The sequence below is a fragment of the Chiloscyllium plagiosum genome, unplaced genomic scaffold (assembly GCF_037043375.1).
Source record: "Chiloscyllium plagiosum isolate Xiang-an unplaced genomic scaffold, Cpla_swu_hap1 HiC_scaffold_11, whole genome shotgun sequence".
Taxonomy (NCBI): domain Eukaryota; kingdom Metazoa; phylum Chordata; class Chondrichthyes; order Orectolobiformes; family Hemiscylliidae; genus Chiloscyllium; species Chiloscyllium plagiosum.
Genome location: NW_028270149.1, coordinates 3,497,043 through 3,522,551, shown reverse-complemented (window position 1 = coordinate 3,522,551; position 25,509 = coordinate 3,497,043). Strand labels below are relative to the sequence as shown.

General features: G+C 45.1%; 1 pseudogene; it reads left to right on the top strand.

Annotated features, from left to right (window-relative positions):
* The first annotated feature begins 1,977 nt into the window (after window positions 1–1,977).
* On the top strand, window positions 1,978–12,895 carry LOC148148738 (uncharacterized; annotated as a pseudogene).
* The last annotated feature ends 12,614 nt before the right edge of the window (window positions 12,896–25,509 follow it).

Sequence of the window (25,509 nt, the reverse complement as noted above, 5' to 3'; positions counted from 1 at the left end):
ATTGAATAAGGGGATGTCTGCCGCAGACAGTGTGACAGAAATGGGTTCTGGTGTTTGAGATTGGCAGTATGAGGGGGGAGTGAGATCTATACCTCTGGGCTACAAAGAACATTTACAGCCCTGGAACAGGCCCTCCAAGCCTGAGCTCTCAAAGATAGTGGAATAAAGGGTTATGGAGATAAGGCAGGAACAGGATACTGATTAGGAATGATCAGCCATGATTATATTGAATGGCAGTGCAGGCTCAAAGGGCTGAATGGCCTACTCCTGCACCTATTGTCTATTGTCTATTGATCCAAATCTACTGTTTAAACTATCGCCCAATTCCTAAGCATCTATATCCCTCTGCTCCCCATCTACTCATGCATCTGTCCAGACGCATCTTAAATGAATCTACCGTGCCTGCCTCTACCACCTCTGCTGGCAATGTGTTCCTGACACCCACCACCCTCTGTGTGAAGTACTTGCCGTGTGTATCCCCGTTAAACTTTTCACCTCTCACCTTGAACATGTGACCTCTCGTTATTGAATCCTTCTCCCTGGGGCAAAGCTTATCTCTATCCACCCTGTCTATACCCTTCATGATTTTGTAAACCTCAATCAAGTCCCCCTCAATCTCCTTTTTTCTAATGAAAACAACCTAACCTACTCAACCTCTCTTCATAGCTAGCACCTTCCATACCAGGCAACATCCTCGTAAATCTTCTCTGCACCCTCGCCAAAGCATCCAGATCCTTTTGGTAATGTGGCGACCAGAACTGTACACAGTATTCTAAATGCAGCCGAACCAATGTCTTGTTCAATTTTAACATAACTTGCCAGCTCTTATACTCAGTACCTCATCCGATGAAGGCAAACATATCACATGCCTTCTTGACCACTCTATCCACCTGTGCCGCCACCTTCAGGGTACAATGGACCTAAACTCCCAGATCTCTCTGCTCATCAACTTTTCCCAAGGCTCTTCTGTTTACTGTATAATTCGCTCTAGAATTAGACCTCCCTAAATGCATCACCTCACATTTGTCTGGATTGAACTCCATCGGCCACTTCTCCGCCCGTCTCTCCAGTCTATCTATACTGTCCTGTATTCTTTGACAGTCCTCTATGATATCTGCTACTCCACCAATCTTCATGTCATCTGCAAACTTACTGCCCTCTTCCGGATCATTTATGTATATTACAAACAACAGTGGCCCCAACACTAATCCCTGTGGAACACCACTGGTCACCTTTCTCCATTTTGAGAAACTCCCTTCAACTACTACTCTCTGTCTCCTGCTGCTCAACCAGTTCTTTATCCACCTGCTAGAACACCCTGCACACCATATGACTTCACTTTCTCCGTTAGTTTCCAATAGTTTACTTTGGGGTCACTTTCTCCATTAGCTTACCATGGGACTGGTCTACATCTGAAATATGCTGGGACTGGTGATCTTATGAACTGCATAATTAGGGAAGTTGAGAAGGTTTTAAACTAGGTGGAGAAAGTGAGGTCTGCAGATGCTGGAGATCAAAGTTGAAACTTTATTGCTGGAACAGCACAGCAGGTCAGGCAGCATCCAGGGAACAGGAGATTCAACGTTTCGGGCACAGGCCCTTCTTCAGGAAGAAACGTCGAATCTCCTGTTCCCTGGATGCTGCCTGACCTGCTGTGCTGTTCCAGCAATAAAGTTTCAACTTTAAACTAGGTGGGACAATGGAGTATCAATCTCAGAGTAATTTTGACAAATCAAGGGTCAGAGTTGAAGCAGGAGAATGAAATACTAATGTGGAAAATGAAGGTCAAAGAATCTATAATCTAGAAAAAACAAATTGCAATTGTCACCTTAGTTAGACTGTTTTTGAAAATTTCTCATAGCAGCACATGCTGGAAATGACCAGGCAGCAGCTAAGATGAAACTTGGTGTTGTGTAATGTGACAAGATTAATTAATTACCTGAGAATAAAGGCTTTCTGCTGAGTAGTGATCATAATATGACAGAGCTTTATGTCAAGTTTGAAAAAGAGAAGAGTGAGTCTAAGGCAAGTATTTTAAATGTAAAAATGATCAGAAGTGTGGGGGTGAAAGCTGAGCTAGTTGAGGAAAATGGAGCTGTGTAAAAATGGAGGGTTAGCACTCCGAATCAACTCAGAGAGGAATAATGATCACTGGGGGAGTGGGACGGGACAATCTGATGGAGCTGTTTGTGGGTCTCAATGGATTGCATCCTCGGGTCTTAAAAGAGATGAAAATGTGTTGCTGGAAAAGCGCAGCAGGTCAGGCAGCATCCAAGGAACAGGAGAATCGACGTTTCGGGCATAAGCCCTTCTTCAGGAAGGGCTTATGTCCGAAACGTCGATTCTCCTGCTCCTTGGATGCTGCCTGACCTGCTGCGCTTTTCCAGCAACACATTTTCAGCTCTGATCTTCAGCATCTGCAGTCCTCACTTTCTCCTCTTAAAAGAGATGACAAATAGTGTACAATTGTTATAAGAACGCTACAATAGATACTTTGGTGCTCATTTTTCAAAATTTGTCAGATTCTGGAAAGGTTCTATTAAACTGGAAAGTAGTGAATATAACTCCTCTGTTCAAGTAGAGAAGGAGACAGGAAACAGGAAACTATAGCCCACTTAACCTGACATCTATCTGTCATGAGAAGGTGTTAGAATTGATCATTAAGGAGATTAGAACTGGTCACTTTAAAAAATTCAAGTGGATTGGGAAACATCAGCATGTTTTACTGAAAGGCAACTCTTACTTACCTATGTATTGGAATTCATTAAAGGAGTAAAAAACACTGTGGATAAAGGGGAAGCCATTGATGATGAGATTTCCAGTACTCAGATTTGCAGAAGGCATTTGACAAGGTATTACATTTGACAAGGTAATGCATTTACATTCTTAAGTAAGGAGACCAAACATGTCCACAGTATTTGAGATATGGTCTCAGTAATGCCATGTGTAACTGAAGCATAACATTTCTGCTTTTAAGTTCAATACCTCTCACAATGAAGGATAGCATTCCATTTCCCTCGTAATCGCTTTCTGCATTTCCTCACCAATCTTTTTCGATTCATGCATGAGAATACCACAGAATTCCACAGTTGTCCACCATTTAAATAATTACATAAAAAGTTATTGAACAAAGTAAGGGTTCATGGTATTGGGGTAACACATTGACATGGATTAGAAGACGGCAGGCTGGCAGAAACAGAGCGTATGGATAAATGGGTCTTTCCCAGAGTGGCAGGATTAAACATGTGATACCCGACAGGGATCTGTGCTGGGCCCTCAACATTTTACAAATTATATCAATGATTTGGACAAGGGAACTGAAGGTATGGTGGCTAACACTGCAGATGACACAAGGAAAGGTATGAAAATAAGTTGTGAAGGTGACCTACCGAGGATGCAGAGCAATAAAGATAAGTTTAGTGAGTGGGCAAAGTCTGGCAGATGGAGTGGGAAAATGTGAAGTTGTTTACTTTGGCAGGAAGATTAAAATAATGACAATTATTTAAATGGTGGACAACTGTGGAATTCTGTGGTATTCTCATGCATGAATCGAAAAAGATTGGTGAGGAAATGCAGAAAGCGATTACGAGGGAAATGGAATGCTATCCTTCATTGTGAGAGGTATTGAACTTAAAAGCAGAAATGTTATGCTTCAGTTACACATGGCATTACTGAGACCATATCTCAAATACTGTGGACATGTTTGGTCTCCTTACTTAAGAATGTAAATGCATTGGAGCTGGTTCAAAGGAGGTTCATTAGATTGTTACCTGGAGTGAGTGAATTCGCTCCTGAGGAAAGGTTGGACTGACTGGATTTGTTTCCATTGGAGTTTAGAAGAGTGAGGGGGGGGGGGGGGGGGTGGCACGGTGGCTCAGTGGTTAGCACTGCTGCCTCACAGCGCCAGGGACCCGGGTTCAATTCCCGCCTTGGGCAGCTGTCTGTGTGGAGTGTGTACATCCTCCCCATGTCTGCGTGGGTTTGTTCCTGTTTCTTCCCACAATCCAAAGATGTGCAGGTCAGGTGAATTGGCCATGCTAAATTGCCCATAGTGATAGCTGCACTAGTCAGGGTGGGTTGCTCTTCGGAGGGTTGGTGTGGACTTGCTGGGCCGAAGGGCCTGTTTCCACGCTGTAGGGAATCTTAAAATAAAGGATAGTGGATTTGGTTGCAGTGTGTAAGATCTTACAGCCTTGACAGGTGGACTTGGAAATGATGTTTCTTCTTGTGGGTCAGTCCGGAACTAAAATTAAAATGAGCTTTTTACTATCAGAGTGTTTTGTAACTTTGAAAATCTCTGCCTGAGAATACGATGAATGCGAAGTGACAGAACATTTTTCAGACAGAGGGGGATTTGGTCATGTTAGGCAGAGGGCAATCCAAAGTTATCAGGAGTAGATGGGAATGTCAACTTGGAAATGAACAGATCAGCCATGATCTTATTGGATGTAAGGGTCAATCAGAATACTCCCACTCCTAGTGTGTATGGTTTTATGTTTGTTTCAAAAACATAAACTGTTAACTTCAAAACGTCAATGAAGATTTTGGGATGGTGATCATTTTGAAGATTTCAACATTGGAATTGGAGAAAGGAGAGTCTGATGGTTTCAATAAATGGGACCCATCAGGGAATATTCTGTTGCTCGGTGGAAAGGCATGGGTGATTGTGGATTTTGGTTGGATGTGTTATGTTACCTCATTAGCTGGTCCTCAGTAACCTTTCAGACTTGCCGTCGGGATACAGCGGAAGCCAGATGAAAACAGCGAAAGAAGCATGCTGCCAGACCACTGTCCCACCTAGCCCTTCCCTTAACCACCCCCTGCCCCCAGTGTGACAGAGCCTGTGTTAGCCCCATCGGTCTGTACAGCTGCCTCCGGACTCCCCCTGAGAGTGGCAGAGAGTCACCCTCGTCAGTGGGGGACCGCCGATAATGAATCGTTCAGGTTTCCCAAGTACGGTCATTGATTATGTCATGACCAAAATAGGAGGAATACATTGTCTCTCAAGTCTCATTATCCCACAGATCACTATGTAAAATAAAATACCTTTTCCACTTAACAAAAAAAACAATGAAATACCTTATCTGCATCAGACATTTTAATAAAAAGATCCATTAAGCTGGTTTCCAAATAAATACAGGTTATTCCATAAAGATACAGTAATTGGTTATCAGTCAATAATATCAAAGTATAATTTACTTTTACTATCCACAACTCTGATCAATTTTCATGTCTTCTGCAAACTTACTATCAGACCACTTACATTTCCATCCAAATTATTTGTATAATTTACAAACAAACAGAGGTCCCAGCACTGATCCATGCAGAACACCACTGGCCACAGATCTCCAGTCAAAAAATACCCCTCTACAACTACCCTGTCTTCTATGACCAAGCCAATTCTGTATCCAACTTACCAACTCACCATTGATCAAATGTGACTTAATCTTCTGAACTGACCTACCATGAGAGACCTTGTTAATTGCTTTGGTAAAATCTATGTGCACAACATCCACTACCCCATCCTCATCAATCATCTTCATCACTTCCCTAAAAAACTCAACCAAATCTATGAGACAAAACCTCCCCTGCTCAGAGCCACTCTGAATATAACCTAATAAGTCCAATCTTTATTTACTTGCGTAAATCTTGTCCCTAAAAAACTTCTCCCATAATTTCTCTACCACTGATGTAAAGTTCACTGGCCTATAATTTCCTGGGCTATTCCTGTTATCCTTTCTTAAACAAAGGTACAGCAGCGGCTATTCTCTAGACTTATGGGACTTCACTTGTTGCTAAAGAGGATATAAAAAGAAATACTTTTTCCAATGAGTCGTGTTTGAAAGCAAAAGGAGGAAGTGCAGAATGTTCCAGAGCCTGTTAATCTGCTGTTCTGCTAAGTGGGGCCAAGTCCAGTAGTAAGACCTCCTTATAGAGTCATACAGCATGGAAACAGACCTTTCGGTCCAACTCATCACTCAGCGAGACCCCCTTATCCAATGACAGTGAGTTCCAGGAGCTCACCCAGGATCTGGGGTTGATCTATAGCTCAGTGAGCCCTTTGGAGAGGAAGGATAACATATACAGAATGTAAACAAAGCATCATCCTCAAGTAATAGATAACAGGAGGACACCATACAATCTCACCAGTCTGTCCTGCTGTTCAGTTAAACTGTATCTTACCTCCACCTTGTTTCCATATCCATTGACACCATAACCCAACTGACAACAATCCATCTCAAAGGTGGAAACACCCACTAGCCCCCTGCATCCACAGTGCTCTGGGGCAGTGGGGTTCAGATTGTCACAACCCTTTAAATATGCTCCTTATTTCACACAAGAGCCAGTCTTAGGGGTAAATTACTGCAAATGCTGGAATCTGTACTGAAAATAAAAAATGCTGGAAATCACAGCGGGTCAGGCAGAGCTCTGACGAAGAGCCATCTAGACTCGAAACATCAGCTTGTTCTCTCTCCATGGATGCTGCCTGACCCACTGTGATCTCCAGCATTTGTTGTTTTCAGTGAAGAGCTGGACTTGTCTTGTTCCTGATCCCCACCAGCAGAAGTAACCTGCCAGATCCCTCTAACCCTTTAAACATCCTAACTAGATCACCCTCAACCTTTGTAATTCAAGGCAACACCAATTATATTTATACAACCTGCCTTTGCAACTGAATGTTTAAACTCTAAGTATTATCCTGTTCAATCTTATAATTATTTTTAAATTTTCTCATGGGATGTGGACTTTGCAAACTATGGCCGGCCCTAGTTGCCCCTTGACAAGGTGGGTTGAGCTGCCTTCTTAAACTACTGCGGTCCATGTGCTGTAGGTAGACCATTAGGGAGGGAATTCCAGGATTTTGACTCGGCGACAATGAAGGAAAGGCAATATATTTCCAAGTCAGGATGGTGAGTGGCTCAGAGAGGAACTTGCTGGGAGTGGTGTTCCAATCATTTGTTGCCCTTGGCCTTCTGGTTGTGGGTTTGAAAGGTGCTGTCTGAGGATCTTTGGTTAATTTCTGCAGTCCACCTTGTAGGTGGTACACACTGCTGCTACTGAGTGTCAGGTGGTGGATGGTTGTGGATGTGGTGTCAATCAAGTGGGGGCTGCTTTGTCCTGGATGGTGTCAACTTCCTTGAGTGTTGTTGGAGCTGCACCCATCTGGGCAAGTGGGGAGTATTCCATCACACTCCTGACTTGTGCCTTGTAGATTTTTTTCATTTCAAAAATATATTTTATTTATTAAAAATCTTTGTACGTATACTTATATCAAGGAAACGAACATTGGAGTTTTACTCTATCCAAACAAACCGAAAGCATCTCTTACTTGAGCCAGGTGATATTTACATGCATTTGATGCACTGTGAGGGTCCAATGACTGAACAGACCCTCATTTCACTTCCTTGTAGATGATGAACAAACTTTGGGGAGTCAGGAGATGAGTTATTTGTTGTAGGGTTTCTCGCCTTCTGTTGCAGCCATTATAGTAATTTGATGAATCTAGATGAGTTTCCAGTCAATAGTAAACTCCGGATATTAAAGCTTCGCAACAGTGCCTCCAAACTAATACATCCTTCTGAGGTGTGATCTCCAGAACCGAACACACCTACTCCAGATAGTGTCTAATGATAATTAATGGTTATACAGATACGTTTTGGTACTCAGTCCCTCTCTTATAGCATTGTGGGTCTATTTACACCAAATGGACTGCAGTGTTCAAGAAGGCAGCTCAACACCACCTCCCAAAGGGCAACTAGGGATGGCCAACAAATGCTGGCCCAGTCAGCAATGCCCACATCTCGTGTTTTAATAAAAGAAAGTTAGATTGGAATGGTTGCATGAGCGCCAGCAAAGATACGCTGAGCCAAATGTTGGTTTCCATACGGTAAAAGGAGTGCAATTCTGTATCAAGCATAACTTTTTAAAATTCATTCACAGGATGAGGGCATCATTTATTGCCCATCCCTAAGTGCCCAGAGGGCAGTTAAGAGTTGGCAAGTTTTGTGAAGATTTGTAGCTCAGAGTTAAGAGTCAATGACACTGTTATGGGTCTGGAGTCAGACCAGGTAAGGACAGCAGTTGCCTTCCCCAAAGATTATTAGTGAACCAAATGGCTGTTTTGGAGTTACTATTAAACTCCTAATGCCAGATTTTGTTTTCATTGAATTTAAATTCCATCATCTGCCATGGCAGGATTTGAAGCCAAGTCCCCAGAGTCTTTGGATAAATAGTCTAGTGATAATACCAGTAGGTCACCTCATCCTGTTATGAGGAAGGGTCACTTGACCTAAAAAGTTAGCTATGATTCCTCTTCACAGATGCTGCCAGACCTGAGCTTTTCCAGCAACTCCTGCTTTTACCTCAACCCATGTCCTTTGCCCATAGCCCTTTTTGTTAAGGAGCACTGTTGCAGTCTCCATGATTACATGCTGCAGCACTGGCTGTGTGGAAAACTGTGTTGCATGGCTAGGAAATAATTTAAGTATAAAATATTCCTCACAGCAGTAGCTGTGACAGAGGAGAATACTAATACAGTTCACAGGCTGGCATAATGCTGGGAGCAGCCTGTTCCAAGCAAAATATGCTGCAGAGAAAAGCCCAAACCCATACAATTTCAGAAAAATCGATGAGATGTCAGAGTCAGTCCCAATGTAACGGGTGAAATGTGTGAGACATTGACCATTTCCTTCCTCAGCCTCATGTTCAGTGTTAAAAACAATTAACGGCTGTCCTGAACCTCCACAGGAATACTGGCAATGGTTTAGCATTGATGTTCTTCCTTTCTGTACAGCCTTTCTAATGTGTATGTTAATGACAGGAATCACAAAAGGCTAGTCATTGAGCCATAGAGATGTACAGAATGGAAACAGACCCTTCGGTCCAACCCGTCCATGCCGACCAGATATCCCAACCCAATCTAGTCCCACCTGCCAGCACCCGGCACCTATCCCTCCAAACCCTTCCTATTCATATACCCATCCAAATGCCTCTTAAATGCTGTAATTGTACCAGCCTCCACCACATCCTCTGGCAGCTCATTCCATACACGTACCATCCTCTGCCTGAAAAAGTTGCCCCTTAGATCTCTTTTATATCTTTCCCCTCTCACCCTAAACCTATGCCCTCTAGTTCTGGACACCCCCACCCCAGGGAAAAGACTTTGTCTATTTACCCTATCCATGCCCCTCATAATTTTGTAAACCTCTATAAGGTCACCCCTCAGCCTCCGACGCTCCAAGGAAAACAGCTCCTGCCTGTTCAGCCTCTCCCTACAGCTCAAATCCTCCAACCCTGGCAACATCCTTGTAAATCTTTTCTGAACCCTTTCAAGTTTCACAACATCTTTCCGATAGGAAGGAGACCAGAATTGCAGGCAATATTCCAACAGTGGCCTAACCAATGTCCTGTACAGCCGCAACATGACCTCCCAACTCCTGTACTCAATGCCAGATTACTGGAGAGATCATCTGCACCTTTGGACACTCTCTCTGAACATTATCAATTCCGCCATTTCTGTTGCTTGCAGTGACAATGTAAATTGCCAATGTTAAAAACAGCACTGTAGTGGCACCCTCTGACCAATGGAGATGCGACAGAGTCAGCAACAACAGCGTGCCGTTCCTCATATAATATAGGTAAAAACAATGACTGCAGATGCTGGAGTCTAGATTAGAGTGATGCTGGAAAAGCACAGCAGGTCAGGCAGCATCCAAAGAGTTTGGAGGACCAGGGCCTCCAAGCCCTCCATTTTTTCCTCTCCCAATGTCCCCAACAGTACCCCTCCACCAACACTCTCATTCATTTGGCCGAATTGGTCCTCACCCTCAACAATTTCTCCTTTGAATCCTCCCACTTCCTCCAGACCAAAGTGGTAGCCATGGGTACCCATATGGGCCCCAGCTATTCCTGTCTCTTTGTCGGCTACGTAGAACAGTCCATCTTCCGTAATTACACCGGCACCACTCCCCACCTCTTCCTCCGCTACATTGATGACTGCATCGGCGCCACCTCGTGCTCCCGCGAGGAGTTTGAGCAATTCATCAACTTCACCAGCACATTTCACCCTGACCTTAAATTTACCTGGACCATCTTTGAACACCTCCCTCCCCTTCCTGGACCTCTCCATCTCCATTAATGATGACCGACTTGACACTGACATTTTTTACAAACTCACCGACTCCCACAGCTACCTGGATTACACCTCTTCCCACTCTACCTCCTGCAAAAATGCCATCCCGTATTCCCAATTCCTCCGCCGTATCTGCTCCCAGGAGGACCAGTTCCACCACATAGCACACCAGATGGCCTCCTTCTTTAGAGACCGCAATTTCCCTTCCCACGTGGTTAAAGATGCCCTCCAACGCATCTCGTCCACATCCCACACCTCCGCCCTCAGACCCCACCCCTCCAACCGTAACAAGGACAGAACGCCCCTGGTGCTCACCTTCCACCCTACCAACCTTCGCATAAACCAAATCATCCACCGACATTTCCGCCACCTCCAAACGGACCCCACCACCAGGGATATAGTTCCCTCCCCATCCCTTTCCGCCTTCCGCAAAGAGCGTTCCCTCCGTGACTACCTGGTCAGATCCACGCCCCGCTACAACCCACCCTCCCGTCCTGGCACTTTCCCCTGCCACCGCAGGAACTGTAAAACCTGCGCCCACATCTCATCCCTCACCTCTATCCAAGGCCCTAAAGGAGCCTTCCACATCCATCAAAGTTTGACCTGCACATCCACCAATATCATTTATTGTATCCGTTGCTCCCGATGCGGTCTCCTCTACATTGGGGAGACTGGGCGCCTCCTAGCAGAGCGCTTTAGGGAACATCTCCGGGACACCCGCACCAATCAGCCACACCGCCCTGTGGCCCAACATTTCAACTCCCCCTCCCACTCTGCCAAGGACATGGAGGTCCTGGGCCTTCTTCACCGCCGCTCCCTCACCACCAGACGCCTGGAGGAAGAACGCCTCATATTCCACCTCGGAACACTTCAACCCCAGGGCATCAATGTGGACTTCAACAGTTTCCTCATTTCCCCTTCCCCCACCTCACCCTCGTTCCAAACTTCCAGCTCAGCACTGTCCCCATGACCTGTCCTACCTACCTACCTTCTTTTCCACCTATCCACTCCACCCTCCCCCCGCCCCCGACCTATCACCTTCATCCCCTCTCCCACTCACCTGTTGTACTCTATGCTACTTCTCCCCACCCCCACCCTCCTCTCATTTATCTCTCCACCCTTCAGGCTCTCTGCCTGTATTCCTGATGCAGGGCTTTTGCCTGAAACGTCGATTTTACTGCTCCTCGGATGCTGCCTGAACTGCTATGCTTTTCTAGCACCACTCTACTCATATAATATGGTCAGTTCCAGATGAGTACACATTCTGGATGATAAGCCTTAGCTCCGTCACTTCCAGTCAGCCCCTGTCAGCAGTGGCTTTGGAAACCATTCATCAGCACAATACAGTGCTCGAAGGGTTAAATTATGAGGATAGGCTGCATAGACTTAGCTTATATTCCTTCATGTAATGGGTGTCTTAACTGAAGTGTTGAAGACACTTGAAGGATTTGATGGTGTAGATTGATAGAAACTGCTACTTCTATCGGGGGAAAGCACTTGCTCACACAAGGGTTAATGGAAACCTAGAACTCTCTCTCTCTTATGGACTGCAACAGTTCAAGAAAGCAGTTCACCACCACCTTCTCAAGGGACCGAATCTGTATCCCAAAATGCCAACATTTTCATGTACAGGTTTGAACAAGACTTCTTTGTTGCACTGGACCTCCAACCAACACTATACACCAGAAACATTGGTGACATTTCCTTCATCCGGACCCATGGTGAGGAGTCACTGAAACAACTACACAGTGAGATCAACAAGTTTCATCGCACCATCAAACTCACCATGGACTACTCTCTGGTATCTGTCTCATTCTTGGACACATCCATCTCCATCAAGGATGGTCACCTCAGCACCTCACTCTACCACAAACCACCGGATTACCTCAAGATGCCACACTTCTCCAGCTTCCACCCGAAACATATTAAAGCGCCATGCCCTGTGGATAAGCCCTACATAGGATCTGTTCAGATGAGGAGAAACACGATGGACACCTGAAGGTGCTGAAGAGCGCCCTCATAAGAACAGCATACGAGGCTCAACTCATCAATCACCAGTTCCGATCTGCCACAGCGAGAAACCAGAATGACCTCCTCAGGAGACAGACACCGGATGCGACCAAGAGGATATCATTCATTGTCCAGTACTTCCCAGGTGGAGAGAAACTATGCCATGTCATTCGCAGCCTGTAACACATTATCAGTGAGGGTGAGCACCTCGCCTAGACCTTCCCCACGCCTCCACTTCTCGCCTTTAAACAACTACCAAACCTCAAACAAATCATTGTTCGCAGAAACCTGCCCAGCCTTCAGGACAATATCGACCACCACACCGTACAACCCTGTCATGGCAACCACTGCAAGATGTATCAGAGTGTCGACACGGATACCACCATTACAAGTGGGGACACCGCCCACCATGTACACGGCAGGTACTCATGTGACTCGGACAATGTTGTCTATCTCATTCGCTGCAGGCAAGGATGCCCTGAGGCATGGTACATTGGCCAGACCAAGCAGACGCTATGACAACGGGTGAATGGACACCACACAACAATCACCAGACAGGGGTGTTCCCTCCCAATCGAGGAACACTTCAGCGATCAGGGACATTCAGCCTTGAACTTTCGGGTGATCATCCGCCAAGGCAGACTTCAGGATTTGCAACAACACAGAGTCACCAAGCAGAGGCTGAGAGCCAAGCTCAGTACCCATGGGGATGGCCTCAACCAGGACCCTGGGTTCATGTCACACTACAGGTGACCCCACTACACTATACACTCACACACACACTCACACACACACTCACACACATTCACACGCAAGCACTCACTCACGCAGACCCTCTCTCATACACACGGTCTCTCTTCGACACACACCACACCCTCTCACAAGCTTATACACCATCACAGTCACACACATACACACACACAGACACTCACACCCACACTCTCTTACACACACACACACATACACACAATACATGTGCACACATGCGCAAAAACACACATGCACTCTCTCTTTCTCTCTCTCTCTTTCTCTCTCTATACCCCTCTCTCTCTCTCTCCCTCGCATACACACACACATAAATAAGTCTATGGGGTGAATTTGCATTTAGGACATAGAACACAGAAAAGTACAGCACAGAACAGGCCATTTGGTCCACGATGTTGTGCCGAGGTTTAATCCTAATGTGAGATATAGTAACTTAACCTACGCACCCCTCAACTCACTGCTATCCATGTGCATGTCCAGCAGTCACTTAAATGTCCCTAATGACTCTGCTTCCAACACCACCACTGGCAACGCATTCCATGCATTCACAACTCTCTGTGTAAAGAACCTACCTCTGACATCTCCTTTATACCTTCCTCCTAATATCTTCAAACTATGACCCCTCATACCAGTCAATCCTGTCCTGGGGAAAAGTCTCTGACTATTGACTCTATCTATTCCTCTCATTATTTTGTACACCTCGATCAGGTCTCCTCTCTTCCTCCTTCTCTCCAGGGAGAAATGTCCAAGCTTATTGCACCTTCCTTCATAAAACAAGCCCTCCAGTCCAGGCAGCATCCTGGTAAACCTTCTTTGCACCCTCTACAAAGCCTCTGTATCTTTCCTATAGTAAGGTGACCAGAACTGGACACAATATTCCAAGTGTGGTCTCACCAGGGATTTGTAGAGCTGCAGCAAAACCTTGCGGCTCTTAAACTCGATCCCCCCTGTTAATGAAAGCCAAAACACCATATGCTTTCTTAACAACCCTATCCACATGGGTGGCAACTTTGAGGGATCTATGTACTTGCACACCCAGATCCCTCTGTTCCTCCACACTGCCAAGAATCCTGTCTTTAATCCTATATTCAGCATTCAAGTTCAACCTTCCAAAATGCAACACTTCGCATTTATCCAGGTTGAACTCCATCTGCCATTTCTCAGCCCAGCTCTGCATCCTGTCTATGTCGTGCTGCAGCCTGCAGTAGCCCTCAATACTATCGACGACACCTCCAACCTTTGTATTATCTGCACACAACCTCTTCATCCAAGTCATTTATAAAAACTACAGAGCCCTGTGGGACCCCATTCAATGCTGACCTCCAGGCAGAATACTTTTCATCTACAACCATTCTCTGCCTTCAGTCAGCCACCCAATTCTGAATCCAGATAGTCAAATCTCCCTGTATCCCATACTTCCTGACTTTATGAATGAGCCTACCATGGGGAACCCTATCAAATGCCTTGCTGAAGTCTATATACACCACATCCACTGCTCGACCTTCGTCGACCTGTCTGGTGACCTCCTCAAAAGAACTCAATAAGATTTGTGAGGCGTGACCTGCCCCTCACAAAGCCATGCTGACTGCCTTTAATCATGCTATGCTTTTCCAAATAGTCATAAATCCTATCCCTCAGAATTCTTTCCAAACTTTGCTGACCACAGATGTAAGACTGACTGCTCTGTAATTGCCAGGGATTTCCCTATTCCCCTTCTTGAAAAGAGGAACAACATTCGCCTCCTTCCAATCCTCCGGTACGACTCTCGTGGAGAGTAAGGAGGCAAATATCCTCGCCAGCAGCTTAGCAACCTCCTTTCTCACTTCCCCGAGCAGCCTAGGATAAATCTGGTCTGGCCCTGGGGACTTATCAATCTTAATGTTTTCCAAACTTTCCAGCACATCAACTTCATCAATGTTGATCTGCTCAAGCCTGTATCCCTGCTCCTCAAAGTTTTCATTTACAACAAGTTCCCTTTCCTTGGTGAAAACTGAAGCAAAAAACTCATTTAGGGCTTCCCCTATCTGCTCAGACTCCACGCACCAGTTCCCTCCGCTATCCCTGATCAGCCCTACCTTCTCCCTGATCATTCTCTTATTCCTCACGTATGAGCAAAATGCCTTTGGGTTCTCCCTAATCCTTCTTGCCAAGCCTTTTTCGTGCCCCCTCCTGTCTGTCCTCAGTCCAGTTCTGAGCTCCTTTCTAGCAAGCCTGTAACCCTCTAAAGCTGTGCTAGATTCTTGCTTCCTCCACCTAACGTAAGCTGCCTTCTTCCTTTTGACGAGAAGTTCCTCTGTTCTCGTCATCCAAGGTTCCTTAATCTTACCCCTTCTTACCTGTCTCAGAGGAACAAATTTGTGCATCACTGGCAACAACTGCTCCTTAAACAGTCTCCACATGTCTGCTGTGCCCTTTCTGTGGGACAATTGCTCCTAGTCTGTATTTCCCAACTCCTGTCTGATAGTGTCATAATTTCCTTTTCCCCAATTAAATATCTTCCCTCGATGACAGTTCCTTTCACTCTCCAAGGCTATGCTAAATGTGAGGCAGTTGTGATCACTTTCACCAAAGCGTTCTCCCACCACGAGATCTGACACCTGTCCTGACTCGTTGCCGAGCACCAAAACCAAAATGGCCTCTCCCCTCGGTGATCTGTCTACATACTGAGTAAGGAAACTCTCCTGAACACACCTGACAAAAATGGCTTCATCCAAACCATCTACACTTAGGAGGTTCCAGTTGATATTGGGAAAGTTGAAATCACCCATAACAACAATCCTGCTACTTCTGCATTTTTCCAGAATCTGCCTGCCCATGAGATCTTCAATCTCTCTACTGCTATTAGGGGAGTCTGTAGAAAACCCCCAATGCAGTGGCTGCTCCCTTGTTGTTCCTAACTCCCACCCATACTGACTCAATGGACAAACCTTCCTCAACAACCTTTGTTTCTGTAGCTTTGATGCACTCTCTGATTAGCAATGCTACACCCCCTCCTCTTTTTCCACCCTCCCTGTTCTTTTTAACCGTTCTAAACCCTGGAACATCTAACAACCATTCCTGCCACAGTGAAACCCACATCTCTGTTATGGCCACAACATCCTAGCCCCAAGAACTGATCCATGCTCTAAGTTTGTTACTCTTATTTCGGACACTCCTTGCATTAAAGCAGACACACTTTAACTGATCCCTTTGTTTCACCACGTGAGAAACCTTCCTGATAGATTCAATACATCCTGTCGCTGCCCCATCTGCAACTGACCCTCTCTCAGACATGTGACTCTGATTCCCACCACCCTGCCAGATACATCCTATTTTGTTCAAAAAGCACAGTCTGTAGGCTGTCAATGCAAGCAGTTAGAGAGGTGTACAGCACAGAAACAGACCTTTCAGTCCAGCTCGTCCATGCCGACCAGATATCCCAATTTAATCTCGTCCCATTTGCCAGAACTTGGCCCTTAACCCTCTAAACCCTTCCTATCCAGATGCCTTTTAAATATTGTAATTGTACCAGCCCCCACCACTTCCTGTGGCAGCTCATTCCACACACGCACCACCCCCATGTGTGAAGAAAGTCACCTCTTAGGTCCCTTTTAAATCTTTCCCTTCTCACTCTAAACCTATGCCCTCTAGTTCTAGACTCCCCCACCCCAGGAAAAAGACCTTGTCTATCTATTCTATCCATGCCCCTCATGATTTTAAAAACCTCTATAAGGTCACCCCTCAGACTCTGATGCTCCAGGGAAAACAGCCCCAGCCTGTTCAGCCTCTCCCTGTAGCTCAAACCCTCCAACCCGAGCAACATCCTTGTAAATCTTTTCTGAACCCTTTCAACTTTCACAACATCCTTCTATAGAACATAGAGCATTGAACATAGAACATTACAGCGCAGTACAGGCCCTTCGGCCCTCAATGTTGCCCTTCGGCCCTCAACCTGTCATACCAATCTGCAGCCCATCTAACCTGCACTGTTCCATTCTCATCCATATGCCTATCCAATGACCATTTACAGTAAATGTTGTTACAGTTGACAAATCTACAACTGTTGCAGGCAGTGCATCCACGCCCCTACCAATAGGAAGGAGACCAGAAGTACACTGAATATTCCAAAAGTGGCCGAATCAATGTCCTGTACAGCCTCAACATGACTTTCCAACTCCTGTACTCAATACTCTGACCAAGAACGGAAAGCACATCAAATGCCTTCTTCATATCTACCTGCGACCCTACTTTCATGTAGCTATGAAACTGCACTCCAAGGTCTCTTTGTTCAGCAACACTCCTCAAAGCTTTACCATTAAGTGTATAAGTCCTGCCCTGATTTGCTTTTCAAAATGCAGCACCTCACATTTATCTAAATTAAACTCCATCTGTTACTCCTTGGCACATTTACTCATCTGATCAAGATCCCTTTGTACTCTGAGGTTAACCTTCTTCGCTGTCCACTACACCTCCAATTTTGGTGTCATCTGCAAACTTACTAACTGTATCTCCTACGTTCACATCCAAATTATTTATATAAATGATGAAAAATAGTGGACCCAGCACTGATCCTTCTGGCATACCACTGGTCACAGACCTCCAGCCTGAAAAGCTTCCACCACCACCCTCTGTCTTCTACCTTCAAGCCAGTTCTGTATCCAAATGCTAGATTTCCCTGTATTGCATGAGATCTAACCTTGCTAACCAGTCTCCCATGGGGAACCTTGTTGAATGCCTTACTGAAGTCCAAATAGATCATGTCCACCACTCTGCCCTCAGCAATCCTCTTCAAACAATCTGACATTATATAAATTCCTACTTTGGAAATGGAACCTGTCTGACTCAAGGTTGGAATACAGACAGACTCTAACCTCACACCTTTGATGCATTGTCTGAGCTGAGATGTCACCCTTTTTTATAAAACCTTAGTTTTATCCGAAATGTGACTTGAAAGAAGTTCTGGGATTTACATATTAATGAACTGAAACCTGCAACCCATTTTAAAAGATGAAAGACCTAACAGCAATCTAGATTTGTTCAATGTATCATATCAGTTGCATGATACTATGATCTTTTGCTATAAATTCTGTTTCTTATAATCCTGCCCTACTAGCTCCCTGATGAAGGAGCAGCGCTCCGAAAGCTAATGCTTCCAAATAAACCTGTTGGACTATAACCTGGTGTCATGTGATTTTTAACTTTGTACACCCCAGTCCAACACTGGCACCTCATCATCATGGCTAATCCAATTAGCCTGCCCTATCCTGTGGGCGGCACGATGGCACAGTGGTTAGCACTGCTGCCTCACAGCGCCTGAGACCCGGGTTCAATTCCCGCCTCAGGCGACTGACTGTGTGGAGTTTACACGTTCTCCCCGTGTCTGCGTGGGTTTCCTCCGGGTGCTCCGGTTTCCTCCCACAGTCCAAAGATGTGCAGGGTCAGGTGAATTGGCCATGCTAAATTGCCCGTAGTGTTAGGTAAGGGGTAAATGTAGGGGTATGGGTGGGTTTCACTTCGGCGGGTCGGTGTGGGCCTGTTGGGCTGAAGGGCCTGTTTCCACACTGCAATGTAATCTAATCTAATCTAATCCTTCACTTGTACACTACAATACTGTGGGAGCTGGAACTGTGAGTGATCTTTACCTGATATCTGACAGATCACATCCATGATTACATATCAAAGCACTTTGTAAAATGCTATTATAAATTCCAAGTCTAATGTCAATCATGAAGGGAAATGTATCTGTCCCTCTTTTGGTGTGTTCTGCAGTCTGACTCGATTGGTGACTCTCTCATCACTTCACTCAGCATTCAAATCATTAAAGTTTCCCTCCAGGGTTTGATTATCAATGCACTGTCAGACATGCAGCGAGATCTTAACCAATGATTCAGCTTGCAGTTCTGATCCACCTGGAAGATGTTAGAAGAAGAGGAGGTGGAGTTCATCAATGTCTATCTGAGGAACAGAGCTGAACATAAGCCTCATGATTCTCAAAAGGATCAAGCCTTTTGGTAATGATCTACTGCCAAGATTTAGATAGAAACATGAGGCTGTAATCAAGAAGAAAAGTTAAGAAGTGTAGTGGAATGAAGAAGGTTAACTGAGGATGGAATATGAGTCTCAAATGAGGAACGATTCTGCAAGTGCAAAAAATTGTCTGGTGAATCAACATGAAGAAGGCACAGACTGAGAATAAAGCTGCAATGTTAAAGAGGAGCATTTGAGAAAGTGGATTCCGTGGAATGCTTTGTCACAAGGGCCAGTTGATGTATTGGTGAGAACATCATTGCGAAGAAAACAATAGAAGTTTGGAAAGGGAAATGATAAAAGGAAGCTAGTGAAAAACAGGGGGATGGAAATGCAGCTGATGAGCTATTACTGACACAGTCTGATGTGTGGAATGGACCTTTTTTGCCTTTTAAATCTCAATGATTCTAAAAGGGTGAGCAGCACCTTCCAAACAAGCAACATCGAGCACTGAGAAGAACAAGGGCAGCAGATACATGAGAGCTCCAACCCCAAAAGTTCCCCTCCAAGCTACTTACTGTCCTTATTTAACAGAAAGAGAAACCAGAGAATCATTAATATGACACATACTGGTTCAACTCATCATGTGTATTTCAATGTGGAGCTAGCACAGCCATTGTGGTCATTGCTGAATATTACTGGTGTTTTAATGTTTTCACCTCTGGGTTGGGATTATGTTTCCATTCATTCACTGTCACTGACGCAAAGTCCAGGAATTCACTTCCTTTCTTTCTTTCATTTAAGAAAGAGTTGGATAGAGCTCTCAAGGATTGTGGAATCAAGGGTTATGGAGAGAAGGTAGGAACAGGATACTGATTAAGGATGATCAGCCATGATCATATTGAATGCACTGTCAGACATGCAGCGAGATCTTAACCAATGATTCAGCTTGCAGAAGGGCAGAATGGCCTACTCCTGCACCTATTTGGTGTGTACTGCAGTCTGACTCGATTGGTGACTCTCTCACCTGCTGAACTTGCAGCGTGGGTTGGTACCTGGGATTTCGATGTTGTGGCTATTACGGAGACATGGGTAGAACAGGGACAGGATTGGCTGTTGCAGGTCCCAGGGTTTAAATGTTTTAGTAGGGTCAGAGGTGGGGGTAAAAGAGGGGGAGGTGTGGCATTGCTTGTCAAAGATAGTATTACAGCTGTGGAAGGGACGATGGATGAAGACTCGCCATCTGAGGTAGTTTGGGCTGAGGTTAGGAATAGAAAAGGTGAGCTCACCCTGTTAGGAGTTTTTTACAGGCCTCCTAATAGTCCTAGAAATGTAGAAGAAAGGATTGCGAGGATGATTCAAGAGAAGAGTGAAAGTAATAGGGTGGTTGTTATGGGGGACTTTAACTTTCCTGATATTGATTGGGAAAGCTATAGCTCAAGTTCGTTAGATGGGTCAGTGTTTGTCCAATGTGTGCAGGAGGGTTTCCTGACACAATATGTAGATAGGCCAAAAAGAGGTGAGGCCATACTGGATTTGGTTCTGGGTAATGAACCAGGCCAGGTGTTAGAATTAGAGGGAGGTGAGCACTTTGGGGACAGTGACCACAATTCGGTGACTTTTACTCTAGTGATGGAGAGGGATAAGTGTGCACTACAGGGCAAGAGTTATAGCTGGGGGCAGGGAAATTATGATGCGGTGAGGCATGACTTAGGATGTGTGGCTTGGAAAAGTAAGCTTCAAGGCAAGGGCGTAATTGATATGTGGAGCTTGTTCAAGGAGCAACTATTGAGTGTCCTTGATAAGTATGTACCCGTCAGGCAGGGAGGAAAGGGTCGTGTGAGGGAGCCGTGGTTTAATAAGGAATTGGAATCCCTTGTTAAATGGAAAAGGGCGGCCTATGTAAAGATGAGGTGTGAAGGTTCAATTGGGGCGATTGAGAGTTATAAGGTAGCCAGGAAGGACCTGAAGAGAGAGCTAAGAGCAGCAAGGAGGGGACATGAAAGGTCCTTAGTTGGTAGGATTAGGGAAAACCCTAAGGCTTTCCATAGGTATGTCAGGAGTAAAAGAATGACTAGGGTAGGAAGAGGTCCAGTCAAGGATAGTAGTGGGAAGTTGCATGTGGAGGTTGAAGAGATTGGGGAGACACTGAATGAATACTTTCCGTCAGTATTCAATCAGGAACAGGACATTGTTGTCAATGTGAATACTGAGTCACAATTAAGTAGAATGGATGGTTTTGAGGTATGTAGAGAAGAGGTGTTGGAAATTGTGGAAAGGGTGAAAATAGATAAGTCCCCTGGGCCTGATGGCATTTAACCTAGGATTCTCTGGGAAGCAAGGGAGGAGATTGCAGAGCCATTGGCCTTGATTTTTATGTCCTCGTTGTCTACAGGAGTAGTGCCAGAAGATTGGAGGCTAGCAAATGTGGTTCCCTTGTTCAAGAAGGGGAGTAGGGATAACCCTAGTAACTATAGGCCGGTGAGTCTCACTTCTGTTGTGGGCAAAATCTTAGAGAGAATTGTAAGGGATAGGATTTATGAACATCTGGATAGGAATAATGTGATCAAGGATAGTCAGCATGGTTTTGTGAAGGGCAGGTCGTGCCTCACAAACCTTATTGAATTCTTTGAGAAGGTGACTAAGGAGGTGGATGAGGGGAAAGCGGTAGATGTGGTGTATATGGATTTTAGTAAGGCATTTGATAAGGTTCCCCATGGTAGACTACTGCAAAAAATACGGAGGTATGGCATTGAGGATGAGTTGGAGGTTTGGATTAGGAGTTGGCTGTCCGGAAGAAGACAGAGGGTGGTAGTTGATGGCAAAGGTTCATCTTGGAGTGCCGTCACTAGCGGTGTTCCGCAAGGATCTGTTTTGGGACCATTGCTGTTTGTCATTTTTATAAATGACCTGGAGGAGGGGTTAGAAGGTTGGGTGAGCAAGTTTGCGGATGATATGAAGGTCGGAGGAGTTGTAGACAGTGAGGAAGGACGTGGCAGGTTACAGCGGGATATAGATAAGCTGCAGAACTGGGCAGAAAGGTGGCAAATGGAATTCAATGTAGCTAAATGTGAGGTGATTCACTTTGGTAAGAGTAATAAAAAGATGGGGTACTGGGCTAATGGTCGGATACTTGGTAGTGTGGACGAGCAGAGGGATCTTGGTGTCCATGTACACAGATCTTTGAAAGTTGCCACCCAGGTAAATAGTGCGGTAAAGAAGGCATATGGCGTACTGGCTTTTATTGGTAGAGGAATTGAGTTCCGGAGTACTGAGGTCATGTTGCAGTTGTATAAGACTCTGGTGCGGCCGCATCTGGAGTATTGTGTGCAGTTTTGGTCGCTATACTATAGGAAGGATGTGGAGGCACTGGAACAGGTGCAGAGGAGGTTTACCAGGATGTTGCCTGGTATGGTAGGAAGATCGTATGAGGAAAGGCTGAGGCACTTGGGGTTGTTTTCATTGGAGAAAAGAAGGTTTAGGGGTGACTTGATAGAGGTGTACAAGATGATTAGGGGTTTAGATAGGGTCGACAGTGAGAATCTTTTTCCACATATGGAGTCAGCTATTACGAGGGGGCATAGCTTTAAATTAAGGGGGGGTAGGTATAGGACAGATGTTAGGGGTAGGTTCTTTACTCAGCGAGTCGTGAGTTTGTGGAATGCCCTGCCAGTAGCAGTGGTGGACTCTCCCTCATTATGGGCATTTAAGCGGGCATTGGATAGGCATATGGAGGATAGTGGGCTAGTGTAGATTAGGTGGGCTTGGATCGGCGCAACATCGAGGGCCGAAGGGCCTGTACTGCGCTGTATTCTTCTATGTTCTATGTTCTATGTTCTATGTTCTATGTTCTATTGTCTATTGTCTATTCCTCTTCTTAACGACACTGTGCATGTCCCCACACTATACAGACTGCAGCATCTCATTATTGCCTTCCCCAAAGCAATGAATGATGGCATGGGTTTAATCCCTGCACCGGCTGAGGTTACTACAATGGATTCTTCTTCTCAACATTTCCCCTTGCCTGAGGCGTGGTTTAACCAACCATCAAATTGACTCTCTCTCCCTCTCTAATGAGAGAACAGCTGTTAAAGTGAAGATAACATCGTTGTTTTTATAAATCTAGATGGGAGCCATTAGGACGACATGAGAAGGCAGGCAAGATCTTGAATTAATGTCTCATCCAAGATCAAGTAAAGTTTATCCACCACTTCCAGTGGCAGCTCATTCCACACACACACCACCCCCTGCGTGAAGAAAGTCACCTCTAGGTCCCTTTTAAATCTTTCCCTTCTCACCTTAAACCTATGCCCTCTAGTTCTGGACTCCCCCACCCCAGGGAAAAGACCTTGTCAATTTACCCTAACCATGTCCCTCATGATTTTATAAACCTCGATAAGGTCACCCCTCAGCCTCTGATGCTCCAGGGAAAACAGCCTCAGCCTATTCAACCTCTCCCTATAGCTCAAACCTTCCAATTCTTGCAACATCCTTGCTGCTGATGACCATGAGAAGCCAAGGTGTAAAGAGCTGCGAGCATAGACTCTGGAGGAAGATGGCTTTCATTGATCACTTCACAACTGCAGCCTTTCCTCCAGTGAAAACCCAGAACATGATGTGGGGGTGACGATAGGAAATATGGTTAGCACGTTCGTAGATAACACCGACATTGGCAGTGTAGTGGACAGCAACGAAGGTTACCTTAGATTACAGCGGGACCTTTATCAGATGGTCTTATAGGCTGAGAAATGGCAGATGGAGTTTAATTTAGATAATTGCGAGGTGCTGCATTTCAGAAAGGCAAATCAGGGCAGGACTTACACATTTAATGGGAAGATCCTGGTGAGTGTTGTTGAACAAAGAGACCTTAGGTGCAGGTTTATAACTCCTTGAAAGTGGAGGTGCAAGTAGATAGAATACTGAAGAAGGTGTTTGATATGCTTGTCTTTATTAGTCAGTGCATTGAGTACAGGAGTTAGGAGATCATGTTGTAGCTGTACAGGACATTGGTTAGGCCACTTTTGGAATATTTTGTGCAATTCTGGTCTCCCTTCTATAGGATTGATCATAGAATCGTAGAATGCCTACAGTGTGGAAACAGGTCCCAAGACCCAACAAGTCCATTTGACCTCCGAAGAGTAACCCACCTAGATTCATTCCCATACCCTATTATTCTACATTTAGCCCTGACTAATCAGCTAACCTATACACCCCTGAACACTATGGGTAATTTAGCATGGCCAATTCACCCAACCTGCACATCTTTGGATTATGGGAGGAAACCAGAGCACCCAGAGGAAATCCACACAGACACAGGGAGAATGTGCAAACCTCCACACAGACAGTCCCCCAAGACTGGAATCAAACCCAGTGTCCTAGCACTGTGAGGCTGTGGTGCTAACCACTGAGCCACCGTGCTGCCCATGGAAATTAACAGTGCGATGGTAATGATGTTGTGAAAATTAAAAGGGTTCAGAAAAGATTTGCAAGGATGTTGCAAGAATTGGAAGGTTTGAGCTATAGGGAGAGGTTGAACAGGCTGGGGCTGTTTTCCCTGGAGCATCGGAGGCTATGGGGTGACCTTATCGAGGTTTATAAAATCATGAGGGATATGGTTAGGGTAAATTGACAAGGTCTTTTCCCTGGGTCTTCCCCCCGGGGGAGTCCAGAACTAGAGGGCATAGTTTTAAGATGAGAAGGGAAAGATTTAAAAGGGACCTCGGTGGTGACTTTCTTCACACAGGGGGTGGTGTGTGTGTAGATTGAGCTGCCACAGGAAGTGGTGGGGGCTGGTACAATTACAATATTTAAAAGGTATCTGGATGGGTATATGAATAGGAAAACTTTAGAGGGATATGGGCCAAGTGCTGGCAAATAGGACTAGATTAATTTAGGATATCTGGTTGGAATGGATGAGTTGGACCGAAGGGTCTGTTTCCGTGCTGTACATCTCTATGACGCTACTTAGTCTGAATAAGTTAAAAAAAAAACCATTTCCTATGTGGATGTAATTTTCATCTGTTATAAACAAGTCTTATGAATGCATCCAAAAAATACCTCATGTTAATGAGTACAAGTCGGTTGAACAAGCAGTTGATTGCATTTAGTTCTGCTTTATTAATAATTGTTCATAATTAGAGAAGATGCTGCTATTTTTGCAGCAATGAAATGGGAGTTGAATGTGTTGCATAATTTCCACAATTCTTAGAGTGTGAAAGAACGAGGTTGGGGGGGGGGGGGGGGGGGGGGGCGGGGGTGTGGGGGTGGGGGGGAAGCGATGGAGATCTTTCACATGGCAACACAAACAGATTCAAGAATGATTTGGAGATGCTGGTGTTGGACTGGGGTATACAAAGTTAAAAATCACACAATACCAGGTTATAGTCCAACAGGTTAAATTGGAAGCACTAGCTTTCGAAGCGCTGTTCCTTCATTAGGTGGTTGTGGAGTATTCCAGTTAAACCTGTTGGACTATAACCTGATGTGTGATTTTTAAGTTGATTCAAAAATAACTTACAAAAGGGAAAGAGGGGAAGGATGAAGAGATGTCAGCCTGTTGGAAGAGGGCAGAGGGCACTAAGACTCATTGGATAACTCTTCCAAAGAACTATAGCAGCAGTGATGGCCCAAATGGCCTTCTTCAATGCTGTCTCTGT